At 40.0% G+C, this 14,404-nt stretch overlaps 1 protein-coding gene across 5 annotated transcripts in view; it reads left to right on the forward strand.

Moving 5' to 3' along the window:
• The window catches only part of trps1 (trichorhinophalangeal syndrome I), a 111,208-nt gene that overhangs the window by 39,275 nt on the left and 57,529 nt on the right, over positions 1–14,404 (forward strand). For 2 of the 5 annotated variants that reach the window (XM_077591038.1, XM_077591037.1), the window contains exon 1: positions 3,306–3,453. The exons of 1 other annotated variant lie outside the window; for it this stretch is intronic. The gene's annotated coding sequence lies outside the window, so the exon portion shown is untranslated. Of the gene's footprint in view, positions 1–2,664; positions 3,027–3,305; positions 3,454–8,176; positions 8,256–8,343; positions 8,397–14,404 lie in introns of those variants that run through there. 2 more of the 5 variants (XM_077591036.1, XM_077591034.1) reach the window with 2 other exon arrangements.

The raw sequence follows: 14,404 nt of genomic DNA on the forward strand, positions 1-14,404 counted from the left end.
TCGTAACTCAAACGAACGTTTCCCATTGAAATGAACTAAAAACAAATTAATTTGTTCCAACCCTCTGAAAAAACACCAAAAACAGGATATTGGATTGGAAAAAAATGTTTTATTTCTTCTAATTCGCCATCTATTAACAAAGTAACACATAACTAGTGGTTTAATATTACTAAAATGTGTTTAATAGTACTAAAATTATACGGATTTCGCGGAGGGTAGAGGGAGACGGACAGAGAGAGGAAGGGACTTTTTGCACGGCAACGCTATCATAACATAACATAAACAAATTTAAATGAACTTGGATTACGATGCAGACACACTCAAAAATAAGTCTAATCGAACCTAACACTAAACTTAATTCTAATTTTGTTTGACATTTTGATACCTTTCTTCTCCCATGTTGGCTCTTTTTGCCCCGCCTCCACACTGACTTTCAGTCAATATCAAGGGTTGTTTGAGTTTGTATTCTTTCAAAATATTCCCAAAATGATGCACACAAATGTCCTCACAATAGGATAACGCACGACCACTTGCCAACGAGAAGTAGTATATACAACTCGTTTTAGCGATCGCCTTGCCATTAACACTGACTAACGGGAAAAAAAAAACACTGAAAAAATGCAACGCTCCGCCCAGTGCTTGCAGAGACATTACAAAGAGGGAGTTGCGACCAGAGACATTACACGAGGGAGTTGCGGGGAGAGAGACAGTGGCCATGATGGTCTTATGAGCAGCATCTTGCGTCCGCTGTCTGCTCGTATATCAAAATTTGTCTCGTACCTCAAGATAAATATTTGCCCGAAATTTTACTCGTATCTCGAATTTCTCGTATGTCAGGCCACTCGTATGTACTTAGTTTTGGCCCTGTGTGTCTACTGTTGAGGTTTGTGTTATATTAGTGCTGATTAACTAACTACAGTGTATTGAATTGAATTGAACAGCCAGAGCAGAGGCTTGTCTATCGCATGACCAACTTTGTGCCTGATTAACATAGCAGAGCAAGCCAATTTGGGTGTTCCTTGATTGTAAAGACATGCTCTAGTGGACGGAAGATAAAAGTATATTATTGTTGACTCAGCCATCGTGTACCGACCGAGCCGCCTGGAAAAGGACGCATTGTCCGCTTTTTACGCGACGCTGCCACTTTGTCCAAAGTTGGGCATGCGGTGCAAAGATTAGTGACAAAGAAATAAACAAACAAAATTACATGATGGAGCCGCAATGTTTTTTTGCGGGTGACAGGAATTGTTTGCCGACAGACCTGGTTTGGACGTCTAAACGCCGTCTGAACTCAATGAATTAGAACAATAGGAAATGCATGTTATGTAATTTTGTAAATGTACTCACGTAGCCTAGAGAAACAAGTTATTTTTACTCGGTCACTTCCCATGACTAAACATCACTCATCCGTTTTTAAATAGTAAATGTTATTCGGGCCGTGCATTCAAAATTGCCTGAGGAATACTATGAAAAGTAAATCATTTTACTCTTAACCCGTACGCATTATACAAACATGAGTCAGGTGTCTTTCCTACTGGAGTAGTACATTCAAATCTTGCAATGCAGAATTCGTGCCTATAAGGCACAGACTCTTGTTAGTACACTAGAAACAAAAATACCGCCCCCCAAAATTGTAGCATGCACGCCACACTTCTTTTAACGTCACATTAGAAGGACACATGATTAAATAGCTGGTATTGATAGAGTTATAACAGTATTATCTTATCTTCTACTCTTTGTCCTTGCCTAAATCCATTTACCGATGAATATTTTCTTCACGCTGGCCCATTTGCCCGCTGGTTATGTGCTTAGCGATAGTAGATAAGATTCATTAATATTTATGCCGCCTGCTCTCTGATCAGCGTTCGGGGGAAACTGTTTGGCTCCAATTATACACACTTTTATAAAGTTATATTGCCTGAGGTTGAGATTTGAGGGGTGAGATTCTCACTCAACAGTTTTACATGAGTTTATCTTGTGTTTTGATGACACCATTTTTATGTGGCTATACATATGTATTTTTTAATCTTTACTTTAAGATGTTCTGGCAGTTTTTACCCTTTTCTGCGTTATTCCGTATAATCCTGAACTAAAGCATGTGAAGTTGGTTTAAAAAAAAATCTAAACTAAAATTTATCAATGCAAGATGCTTTAATCGAATCAGTCATTAGTTTATTCACATATTTGTAATGTTATGTGCATGCATCCTTAACTTTTTATTGGCTGGCCACCAATTCATGGTGTCCCCCGCCTGGTGCCTGTAGTTAGCTGAGATAAGCTCCAGCACCCCCCTTGTAAGGAAAAGCGGTCCCGATAATGAATGAATCTTTTGCCCTGTTGAGGGTCAAGAGTCAGCTTTTTTACAAGGGTTAACTTAAATTTAAGTTAAATTTTGTGCTTCATTTGGGTTGATTGACCTGGATCTGTGTCTTTTATAAGAATGAATGCATTAGTTCTGACAGTGATTTAGGTGGACTTGAATGGGGCAAGGCGTTTGTCTTGGGGGGCCTGTCACTTTAAGATGGTCCAGTCGTGATTCTTCGAGGGTCCCATACACTGGTGTGCGTGTCACTTTAAGAGTCCGTCTTCTGATGCCTCCTTGTTGATATTAATAGAGCCGCAGCTGTGTCTCCCCGTTGTGAAAAAAGGCAGAGATGTCCTGTCACTGCAAAAGCGACATCTCTACTCCGAACTAAAAATAACAACAACAACAACAAAAAACCAGGAGCACCTCCTCTTTTGTCTCGATCGCCGGGTAACAAGGATATTGGTCCCCCTAGCCCGTCTAACTGCGATGTCCTACCGTCTTCAAACTCACCATAAAAATAAACACTAGAACCAAAACAACAAGTCGCCTAGCACGCCAGCATCAAAACAAGATGTAAACCCACCAAAAACTGAGACCAAACAGCCTTTTTTCCCCCCCATCTTGGCTTCTTCCCTCTTGAGGGGAGCCTCCATCTTTAGCACGGAGCTAGAAAGAAGCTAATGATTTTTCTTTTTCTTTTTCCCCTCCGGATCAACAGGTAAGAAACACGTCAAAATGTCGCGATCGCGTAAAAATAGCAAAGGAAGGAGATCGGAGGCTCGCAGGAAGAAATCGGGTGAGCGATCCAGACTCGGGAAAATCTCAGTGTTGGCCGCTTTCACGACAACCGGCGACCGCTTGGCGACTTATGTAACTAACGGCGAGCCGCTGGATGAGGGAGGGAAGTCAGAAAGAGAGAGAGCGAGGGAGGGAGGCAGGAGGGGGGAGGAAGGGGAAGGGAAGAGCTTTGAATTCACATGGCAGCTCGCATTTTAGCTCGGGACAGCAATACAAAGTGCGCGATCGAAGGGGGCTCCTGGATCGGAAGGAGGGGGTACGACTCTGGCTACTATCGCTCGGCCGCCAAAGTGAACCGGGAAGCCCGTGGCGAGACCAGATGAGACGCGGTTGCGGTTGCCTGACAAGTAGGAGATGTTGCTGTTGCTGTTGCTGTTGTTGTTGTCCTTGTCGTTTTCTTATCGCCCAGTGTTTCCTTTCAAGTGCTTGTTAGCATTGATTTCCATCCCCCGGCGTGCACGTTGTTTACTTTGCTTTCATTCATTGATAACTTTTTCTCGTGCGCTGGAAGTCGCCCCAAAGTGTTGGAAATGGTGCGTTCACGGATCAAAGCACTTGTTTTTTTGCACCTCTTTCATTGTTTGGGGGGCGCGTGGTAGTAAGTTGACGCCCCCCCCCCTCCCATTACTTCCCTTATCAGCTTGAAAGTGAAACTTATTCCGGCCTGAAAGGTTGCAAGTTTGCATGAAAGTTTCCCCAGCAGCCCATACTTATATATTTATTAATTGTTTTGCAATCACACCCTTCTTACTACTTAATACCACCTTCACTAACAACCTTCCTTTTCCCGTCTTGTGGTCGGAAAGTGTGATGTTCCTTTGAGATAAGGGAACCCGGGTAGGCATGACAACTCCGTGGGGAGAGCCGAGTATGCGAAGGCAGCACAATGAGGCACACACTGCGAGGAAAGCTTTTTTAAAACAGACCTTCCACGGTTCTCCAGCAACCGCTTAACCCTCTTAAAAAAAGACAAACTAAATTGCTCATGTGTGCCCACTTTTATGCCTGCTATATATAATCTGCAGACGTTTCATCAAACGCTTACTGTACCCCACAGTGACCCTGAAAGGATAGTGAGGCCTTGTCTTAAAATGTGTGGTTGCATTGACGAGAAAAAGCATGTTTTTATTGACGTGTGGGATTTGTGAGTGAAGTTTAAATGTTCTTTTTTTGTGTTTTCATTGACGGAGTTGGAAAAAAGTTTTGTCCAGTTCAGGGGGTCAAATCTTGATGAAAAGGAAAATAACTATTGTGTCTAATTATATTTTGTGAACTGTGTTTTTGATCTGAATCGCAAAAGTTTATTTTTTCCCCCAATAATATAGATTGATACTGGAAATCTGAGGGTTAAGGTTGTGGTATTGAATGAAAAGTTTTGGTCAATACCTTTATTTTATGCAAAAAATCAATGGAAACTGGAAGTTTATTTGATATTTGGGTTGCACAATGATGACACATCTGAAAGGTAAATCTGTTGAGTTGTAAAGAAAGTTATAACCGATATGAAGCCAGAAAAAAAATCCCAAGAATCATAATGTTTGATAGAATGTGTATCAACCACATTTCTCATCTTCCCCTGCCCAAAACATATAAACAAAAGTCACATTTGGAACTTGTGTATTTTTTTTCCACCTGTTAGTGACCATGACAATTTGCAACGCTTTAGGGTTGAAAAGTATGTCAACATCTATAAAACCTTTACTAGTACCAAGAACGTTCATTGTAAATATTTTTTTATTTGAAGAAATGTCACTTTTGGTTGGACAGCAACAAAACAAATATGTTGGTTAAATTCTTGGAAAAGTTTAGTTCCGTAACTTAATCTTTTAAAAAGTCCAATTCCCGGCTTCTCCAGATGAGACAATTGGTGCTGAAAAAAAATTCCAAGTGCTTTTCAGCATGTTTTCATCATAAAAAAAAATGAGTACAGAAATGTGGCTGATGAAAACATTTAGAAACGCCAGTTTTGGGTTGGTAGCCCGCAAAAAGCCTCAATACGCATCTTTGGGGTATCCTTGTATAGTTTAGTTGTCTTGCAAAACTTAAATTTTGGAAAAAAAGAAAACAAACAAAAAATAAGCGTCTACATTGAAAAGCAAATATTTTATTGTGATTTTTCTTAAACTAAAGCTAGATTGAATTACTTTAACTTTTTGACAGTATGCACATGCAACTTAAACCTCTGTTTTTCAGATCAATATTAAACTTACAAAAAACCCTAACAACTCTCATATGAAGAATGTATTCACATTTCTTATTTATTCCATCCAAAATCTAATATAATATAGCATTTAACTTCAGTACCTTTATTGATGTAGTCAAAATAAAATGAACTAGACTAAAGACTCAGTTCTTCCCAAGACTGTGTTCACAGTCAACTGCATTTTGAATGGACTTGGTCAACTTTAACTCAAGCTTTTTTGTCATGATTCACAGCATCCAGGTGAAACCCCCCACCCTGAAAATATCTCCATATAATCTTAACTATTGCTCCTTTTCCTTCCAGACACTGGATATTATTGTCTGACGGCCTTGTTCGAAGCCACTATTAAACCTCAAACCAGTTGACGACCTCTTAAATAGAACGTCTGCTTATAAAACGCTTTCCCGTATGTATGTGTGTGTGGGGGAGAACACAGTACTTTGGTGTGTGTGTGTGTGTGTGTGTGTGTGGAGACAACCACGGATTACTCATATGGCTGCAAGATGTGAAGCCTCTGCGGTACAACTGGGCCGACCGAGGAGAAAGTTTTCTGGTCGCGTGGGAGAAAAACGAAGCCGGGCTTCGGACTCGGGAGCGAGGCGGGGAAAGTCTCCAGCGCCGGAATGCATCTCGCCGTCGTTTTATTGACGCTTTGACGCGCTGTACGACACGGAGGAACAACTGTAGTGATTTTGCGGGCTGCCGCGCGTTTGTCTTTGGTCGCTTCCGAGCAGCGCGGCGTTACGGGGGCAGGACGACTTTGGTGAAAGTAGACATTAGTCCTGGCCCGTGCAACTTTTTGAGGCTAAACGCTCGTGACCACCATCCCGGGGAGCTTCACCAACTACGACACTAGGTAATTCGCATCTGACAGTATGTATTTAAACTAGTTTGGCATTTATGCACAAGTTCTTTCAAAGTTTCCAGCAGGGCTTTGCGAGCTTTTTTAGCCTGACTCAAAACTGATGATGCTCCTCTGTATTGTCATATAAACAAATAAAACCGTGTTAATTAGGTGAAAATTTAGCTCTATTTGGGTTTGTGGTCTTTTGACCTTATTTTGAAAAGAGATATACTGACATCCATCCCTGTATAATTTGTGTTTGACATAAGGATTCTAGTGGTCGAAAGACCATGATCAATGGTGTCATCACAATATTAATCAAGTTTTTACTGCAATTTATACTCTGAGCTGCATATTCATCGTGAGAGGCAAATAAATTAGTTGTTTTTTTTAGTATTGATTTGTCTTTGAAATAGTCAATACTCTACAGTTGTTCTTTTTGCGTATTTTTCAGGTACCAAAACACTTGAACAAATATCTTCTACAGTTCTTTCTTTTTTGTTTTTGGTTTTTTTTGGAAGCTCATATCAGCAAATCCATCTAGACCATACTAACTTTTTTTATTTTTATCATCATCATATTCAGATGACATTATGAAGCTCTTCACAAAGAAACATTTCTTTGAATAGTCTAATTGGTCTGCCTTAATATTCAAAGTTGTCTGTGAATTGAATACTATTTGTTTACTGTAACCATAACAAGAAGGCCATGTTTTGTTAAAGTGATCATCTGATTGAATTGAACAATGCAGTTCGCACAGTCCTTTATTTCAGTTGGTTTATTTTTAGATTTTTTTTGGGGTGAGACATCTGGCTTATAGTTTTGTTGCTATCGCATACTAGGACACAATTGTTACAACAAGTTTTACAAGGCGCAGAGTTTTTGACTCTGGTTGCTGTGTAGTATATCAGCCCATAACAAGTGCAGTGATTTGAGGTTGTCTGGCTTTTTGTGGGGTGCAGGCTAAATGCTAAGAATACCAAAGTCACTCAGGATTTTGTCGCCCTGCTTCCTCTGGCTTATTTGAGACTTTTCCTGTCAATGAAAAACATGTTCTTAATTAAAGAATTTAAAAAAAATATATTAATCCTTTTCTTTTTAAAACATTTCTTTTGGTGGAAAGCTTTTTTTGCCCCTACTTTGATCACAGAGAGGAAAAAAAACTCCTGTCATGACACTGAAAAAGCTGATAAAAGTGACGGCTGACTGGATTTGGGCGTGTTAAAGTGCCAGGTGACGACAAATGGGATAAAAATGTCTTTTTTTCCTCCGCTTCTGAACTACTATACAAAATTAGTTATGCGAAAAAGCGACAACTTGTTTTTATGGACTGAAATTTGTCCCTTTAACTCCAATTTTGATCCAATATGCAAACAAATAAAATACTTTACTATTTTCATTAAAGCCAGACTAATATTTGCATAAATCACTTTTTCCCCTCATACGCCGTGATTGGATGTAAACGTTAAAAAAATACCTCAAATGAAAAGTTATTAATTTAAAAACATTATGATCTCTCTCAGTGATATTGATAGACATCCAATCATGTGGCCCTTTTGCATCCTTACCTGTGAATTTAAATATCAAATTCATCACCGTCAACGGTAGCCACAGAGTTAAATATATTTAATTAAAAAAAATATTCCTTCTGCAGTGCGTAAGAATACTAAACGGATCCGGCGTCAACATCGACTAAGCCAGCGATTCTCCGACGAAAGGCCCGCTCATTCGTTTATTGACTGTTAATCCGGCACACATTTTGTCGGCAAATTTCTTTTGCGACTCGTCTCTTTGAATACATTACATTAGCGTGTGTTTGTAATCTTTTTATATGTGCGTCTCGTCCCAGCCTGAAAATAGCCAGCTCTGCATAGTGTCAAACCCTGTGCTGTCATTTAAAGTCATCATCACACAATTAAGATATTCATTGGTGTTATGATTTCGCATTACGGGACTCAACACTTTTCCCATGAGCGCAGGCCCTTGACGGTAATTTCCTCTGGGTTTTTTTCCCCCCACATTAAGCCGTGAGACGGAGAGACAGTGAAATTAGCTTTGGAAAATGTGACCGGAGCCTAAGTGGCCTGGATGTGATTGAAGTTGTAAGTTTCTTTTTGTTGGAACACAAAAACAGGGTGATGGGGAAAGTACTGAGATTTTTTTTTTTTGCATCTGTTTGTCTTAACGCAGGTACAACCGACAAGACTTGTAGCAGCTTGTGGGATCAGGCGTTCCGTTTCAAGGTCTGATAATTGCTCCTCTTTGTTGTTTCCTGTTGGTTAAAGCTTCTTTTATGCTGCTGCCGTGTTTTCAGTCAATTGTTAGTTATTCTTGGTAGGCAGTGCTTTTTCCTGACTGGTAGGGTAGATACACACACATTTGTGGGTAATAAAGCTATCAAGGTATTAGAGATGAACCGGAATTCGGTATCGATAATTATTTTTGGAATATTGGACAGTAGATGATTTGGACACAAGATCGGATTCGATGTATTGTGCTTTTAGGCTGCGTTTGAATCAAATCAATAGGCAAACATGTCCGCTGAGTTTCGTAACATCTCTTTAGAAACTAATGGAAAGATTTTCCTGACTTTACTCCAAACTCATGTACTCTTATGTTATATTTGGCCTTATTTTTACATTTGCTTGACATGTATTTTTCTAAAAATATGGGTCTCGGATTGGTATTGGCATATCTTGAGAGCAATCGGATTGGATCGGATGTCAAAAAGTTATTCCTACTAGCTCTTGGTTTTATTTTTCTTCAATTACACGAACTCCTTGGCTGCCCTTGACGGTGATAGACATTGATAACATACGTATAGCTATATATTAACTTGCTAGATAACAGTTTTATATTGGACTATTTGTGCTATCATAGGCCACCATTGACCATGGACGTCCACTTGGACTGGGAAATCTGGTCTTTTGCCTCTACATCCTCCCAGTTCAAATATTTATCAGCGTCGTTGGCGAACAGTGAGTTAACTTGGGTTGAGTGCACATGTTTTAGGACCTTAAAGGCTACAGGTGGTTTCAGTGTTACAGTGTGGTACCTGCTGAGGAAGGGGACTTATTTCAGCTGCTTTTGACATCAGCGCTCATACACACTCACTCACAAAGTCAACCCCATTAGCGTTGTCGTCGAGCAAAAAAACATCTGGCGACTGTTTCAAAGTAGTCTTTGTCCTCTTCTCTGTAAAATGGGCAGGTCAGCGGTTCTGTCTACAAAACAAGGAGCAGGCGTTTTATGTTGTCCAGGCTAATTGTAGTTTGGAATTGAAATGACAAACAGAGGTTTTTTTTAGTTTTCTTTTATTTTTGCTTCCCACAAATGGAGCTGGCTCTGGCCCGTTCGGCCTGGCCCGTGTGGCGGGAAGACTGAGTAGTAATCCAGCACCCTCTCGGCTTGCCTCTGGTCCGGTTTGACATTTTGGCTTTGACTCTGAGAGACAAGCCAGAAAGACAAAACTTGGGCAAATTGAAGCTGATGCCTTCAGGCCTGGTCCCTGAGAAACATGAACTTTGCCTAAAGTTGGTGGCATACTAACTTTACATCTAAAACGATATATTTCATTGAAAATCTTCCAGTGCAAAATGTTATTAGTCTTTTACAGCTTATAATTTCAACTCAATACGTATATTTAAGCATTTTTTTTTACCTCTTGAGTGACAATTCCAAATGGAATTTGAGGGAAATAAAGCCTCTCGTTGTCCATCCAAAAGTGGTCTATTTTGTTTAAAAGCAATTTTTGACAGTACAGGGGGCCATCTTTCTTCTGCTCAACCGGAAAAACAGCCGCTAACGTGGCCAATTACCAATCATTCCGTTATATAACCATTAGCTGCACTCAACACAAACAACAACAAGAGCAAATCTCATTGTTCTGTTGCGTACTGTCTCTACTTTAGAGGAACGTTTGGAAAAGTTCCACAACTCCTGCTTCACTGAGGCCGATTCCCGAATAGAAGCGAGTACCGCAAAGAAAACAAGCATTAACCACATTCACTATTGAACCGGCTGTTGTCAGGATGTGATTCAGGCAACCGCACATCTACGGACATTTTTATTAGCTGCCTGTCAATAATCTTATTCTCTGAGGATTTAGTAGCAAGCTGTATATTTTCGCAAATAAGTCAGGAAAATAAAACATTAGTGCTAATCACTTTGGGTTGATGGTGGTTTTTAGTATTAAACACTGTAAAATGTAAACTGTTCCAATGCATTTGTGTGGCAGGAGACTAAAAATATATTTTGTGAGCAAATTGTTACTCATTAATTGGCGCCATTATTAACTGCCAACCCGGCACTCATCAGAATTTATATTTTGAAGAATAAATACAATGAAGTACATGTATTTCTATCCGGAAAATGTTCATAATTTGAGATTTTTAATGAGCAGTTGGTCATAAATATGCAGTTTTCTACAGTTTACTGTTAAATTTAATGGATATTAACTTGTCAATAGTCTCTTGACAGTACATACATTGAATATTTTTCGCACAGGAGTATAAATCGCATTTGTGGGAGGGCAACTTTTTATGTGATCAGAATCCAAGAACAAACCTACGTTAACATAACAGCAGTTAAATGTTGAACAATGGGCTGAATAGGCATCAGTTAATATAACCTTTCCAGATAACTATAGCCTAAAAAAGTTGCAGTCCCAGTCAAACTGAGAAATGTGCGACTTATAGTCCGGGAAATACGGTGTGCGTATTATGAATCTTTTTTTTAAAAAACTTGTCATGCATTTCTCTTCTTTTTAATGTGAATTTAAGTGAGTTTTTCACTAGTAGAGATCATATTCATTTGACTTGGTAGGGTTGGCGATGTCGTTTAGAAGCTGCCACCCTCCTTGTTCAATTGGATTGGACATCTACCGCTTCAATTGCAGTCAATGAGTTAATATGAGTTTTCTAGTGTGTTTTGTGTGTGGAGTGGTTGCATCGATTGGATGTCAAGCAGCTAGGGAGGTGTCCCCCTGCCTTTTTTTAAAAATGGAAATGAAGGGGGCACACATCTGGGGGTCTTTGTGGTGGGAAGAAGAGGTGGTGGGTGTCCGAGGCCCACGCTCGGGGTGCGAGGGAGAATGTTTGATGAAAGAGGGAGTGATGAAGAAGGTTTCCTTTTAGTAAGGAAGGCGTGAAGAAGTGGGGGGGAAGAAGAAAAAAAAAAGAAACGAGGGGAAAGCGGACATCCACATTGGCCGATCGCGTGGACCGCCGACATTGACAGGTACACAAACCATAAAAGCGTGAGGTAAAAGGACGAATCCAATGTAGGAAGGATGTAAGGGCAGATGGACAAACAAGGAACTCATTAGCATAAACAGGAGTGAGAAAAGGAGGAGGAAAAAAGGGGGGGAAAGGAGTCAAAAACTTTACGGCTGACAGTTAAATTTACTCGTGTGTTGTGTATGTGTGTGCATGTGGGAAAGAAGTGGCCCGGTGGGGGGTGCTGCGTTTGTTCTGCAACATGCCTTTTGGGCTTTTTACTGGTTCACACACAAAAAGTCGTCCTGCTCGCTCGCTCAGGCTGAATTCTTTTGTCTTAGGAAACAAAACATTGAAATAATTGAGATTTCATTCACTTGGGAAGGCTTTTACGCTGTTATATTTTTCGCTATTTACAGCATTCAAGGTTTTTTATTAGCCTTAAGTAGATTAAGATGGAAGTAAATGAAGTTATTGTGCCTCCCCAATGTACACGTTTGAGGAAAGTACTACGTTGGAGGAAAAAAAGTTGATATTCATGTGCTAAATCTCTTCATTTCTCGTCTTTGTTCTTTTTATTCGCGCGTCTATTCCTGAATTGTCATTGGCGTAAAATGTTTGATGTTCCGACCTTTTTAATTTCTGACTATGGGTGGAGAAAATGTGTCAAGGAAGGAAACGGAGTCTAAACCAGAACGCCATTCGAAGTCTCTACAGATGATTATGTAAATGTAATCTGCTTAATAACTACATCCGAGAAGCATCCATTCCAGTTATTTATGGCGCACTCTGCCTCCCCCAAAAAATCTTTTGAATAGACTGAGCTTGCTTAAATTCAGTGCCCGGGATGCTCAAATGGATTTAGTCGAGGTGTCGTGCTGTAATATCCCATGGCAGCTGCATGGACTGCACCTGTTTTACCATTTCAGGTCACTTTGCGGACGGAAATGGACGGAATGAGCATGCCTGAAAAGACTTTTTGTCTGATATATCAATTGGCATAACACCGTGGAAAACATTTTTTATTGTATGATTGAACTTTTTACAACTAATTTCATGGTATGGAAATCTAAAATAGTTTAGGGATCCCTGTTTTTTTAAGTAAATTTGTAAGACACTGTACTTAGATATGCACATAGTGACATGGAATGAAATAAGATTGCAATGTTTAACACTATTTTTTTTATAAATAATGGAACGAAGACGTTGACATCACCTGAAAAAAACAAAACAAATGCCCCCACTCTCTATTTAATATCCCAGAAACGACGCGCCGCTCGCCACTGCGAGGGAATATAAAAGTCAACATTGTGGCCCAGCAAACGTTCCGCTGCGCGTGTGCACGTTAAGTTTGTCCAGATATATTTCCCGTCAGTCGGAGGAGGTTTGGGGAGGAGGGGGCTTCTTTTTCTTCTTCTTCTTCTGCAGGAAACGTCCGCTTCTGCGGGAGTGGAAAAGTGTGCGTATTTGTGTGTTTACACAGGCGGTGAAGAGTTGTGTCTGCATGTGCACTACATGGCCATCTTTCTTTCTTTTCTTTCTTTTTCCCCGGACGGCTCGTGTGTAAATGAGCTCATGTTTGAGCTTAGCCAGACAGACACAAGTGCACGGGTGTTTGGGTTCGCTTCCAAAATGTCTTATACACTATATCTACTAGCATTTGGCACATGGACCATTGGACTCTATTCTTCTGGCATGACTTTAGTTTTTTTTCCCTGTTGATTTTTGAAGGGCAAAAAGAGACAGAATAGGTGAAATTCAACAAGAAACTGATTTTTTTTTGCTTGTTTGCTCTTTGTCGTCATTATTCTTTTGGAAGTCCCAAGCGTGAAAAGATACCTGTTGATTTATACAACTGGCCTGCATCGCCAAGGATGAATACGCGCTCTGTCTGTCTGAGTCGCGCTGAGTTGGAACGCCGCCTCGGCACAACCAGACATTATTTGGCTATTCTTGTTTGAGCAAGGTTTTTCTTCAACTCTGCCACGAAGACTTCGGCAAGGCTGCTCATAATAGGATTCCTTTCTATTCATTTCTTTTTTGCCCATGTTGCTTGGTCAAAAGATGTTCACTAGTTCTTTCTATGCGTCTTTTCACGTTGAAAATAGAACACAAGGTATAGTTAAGGTGACTATTTTTTGCTTTCAGGTGTTTTCAACGTGTTGAATGTGTGCAGGAGATGGCATTTTAAGGCTCAAGTTGTTTTTTTAAATGGTCTCTAGATTGCGGATTATTTCTGATTGTAAATGGGATTGGATTTCATTTTGAGGGCTATATGGGAAGGTATGTTACCAAGACACCTGGAAATAGTTGTCTTTCTCCTTTATGGTTTAGTGTTTCTATTAATGTCAAGCCTTCCTCAAGGGTGGTCTTGTTTGTGCACAATTTATGATCGTATAAAATGGTAAAACACCGTTCTCTATATTCACGTCTGATTAGGTTTGTAGCAAAGCTCCTAAAAACAAAACAACAAATGTACTTTGGATTCTCTTTCATGCCTCGAAGCATTTTGTTGTTTGCTAAATATGTAAATACATTACCCCTGCAGTTTCTCCAATAATAATGCTTATTTTGGGCATGTTTTGATGCCGACTAGCGATATTTTGAAGTTCAGACAGAAGAGGTCATTGTAGTATCAGAACTTTTTGTGAAGTTTGGACCATTCTGCTGTCTAATTTGTGGTACAGAGTATGTTGGATTAAGGTTGCAAATTCAAATGTCTTTCAAATTCAATCAGTTAGCACGGAGAATAAAGAGAAATATGCATCAGGAGAGTTTAAAAAAACTAGCTTTTGACCCTATTAGTTATCACACTAACTGTATATTGAAATATAAGATGGTTCAAGAGTTTGAGGAATTTAGCAGTAGACAGTCGTGTGCGGTCGATTGGTCGCCGGTCTTTTGGTCGCCGTCTTTTGGTCGCCCGGACCGCGACAACGGGCGACCAAAAGACCGGCGACAAAACAAGGTAAAACAACACGGTCTACGCATCAATAAAAGCCAACAATGGCCATGAGAAGTTTCACTGAGCCGAC

This window comes from Stigmatopora argus, chromosome 21 (assembly GCF_051989625.1).
Source record: "Stigmatopora argus isolate UIUO_Sarg chromosome 21, RoL_Sarg_1.0, whole genome shotgun sequence".
NCBI classification, from domain to species: Eukaryota; Metazoa; Chordata; class Actinopteri; order Syngnathiformes; family Syngnathidae; genus Stigmatopora; species Stigmatopora argus.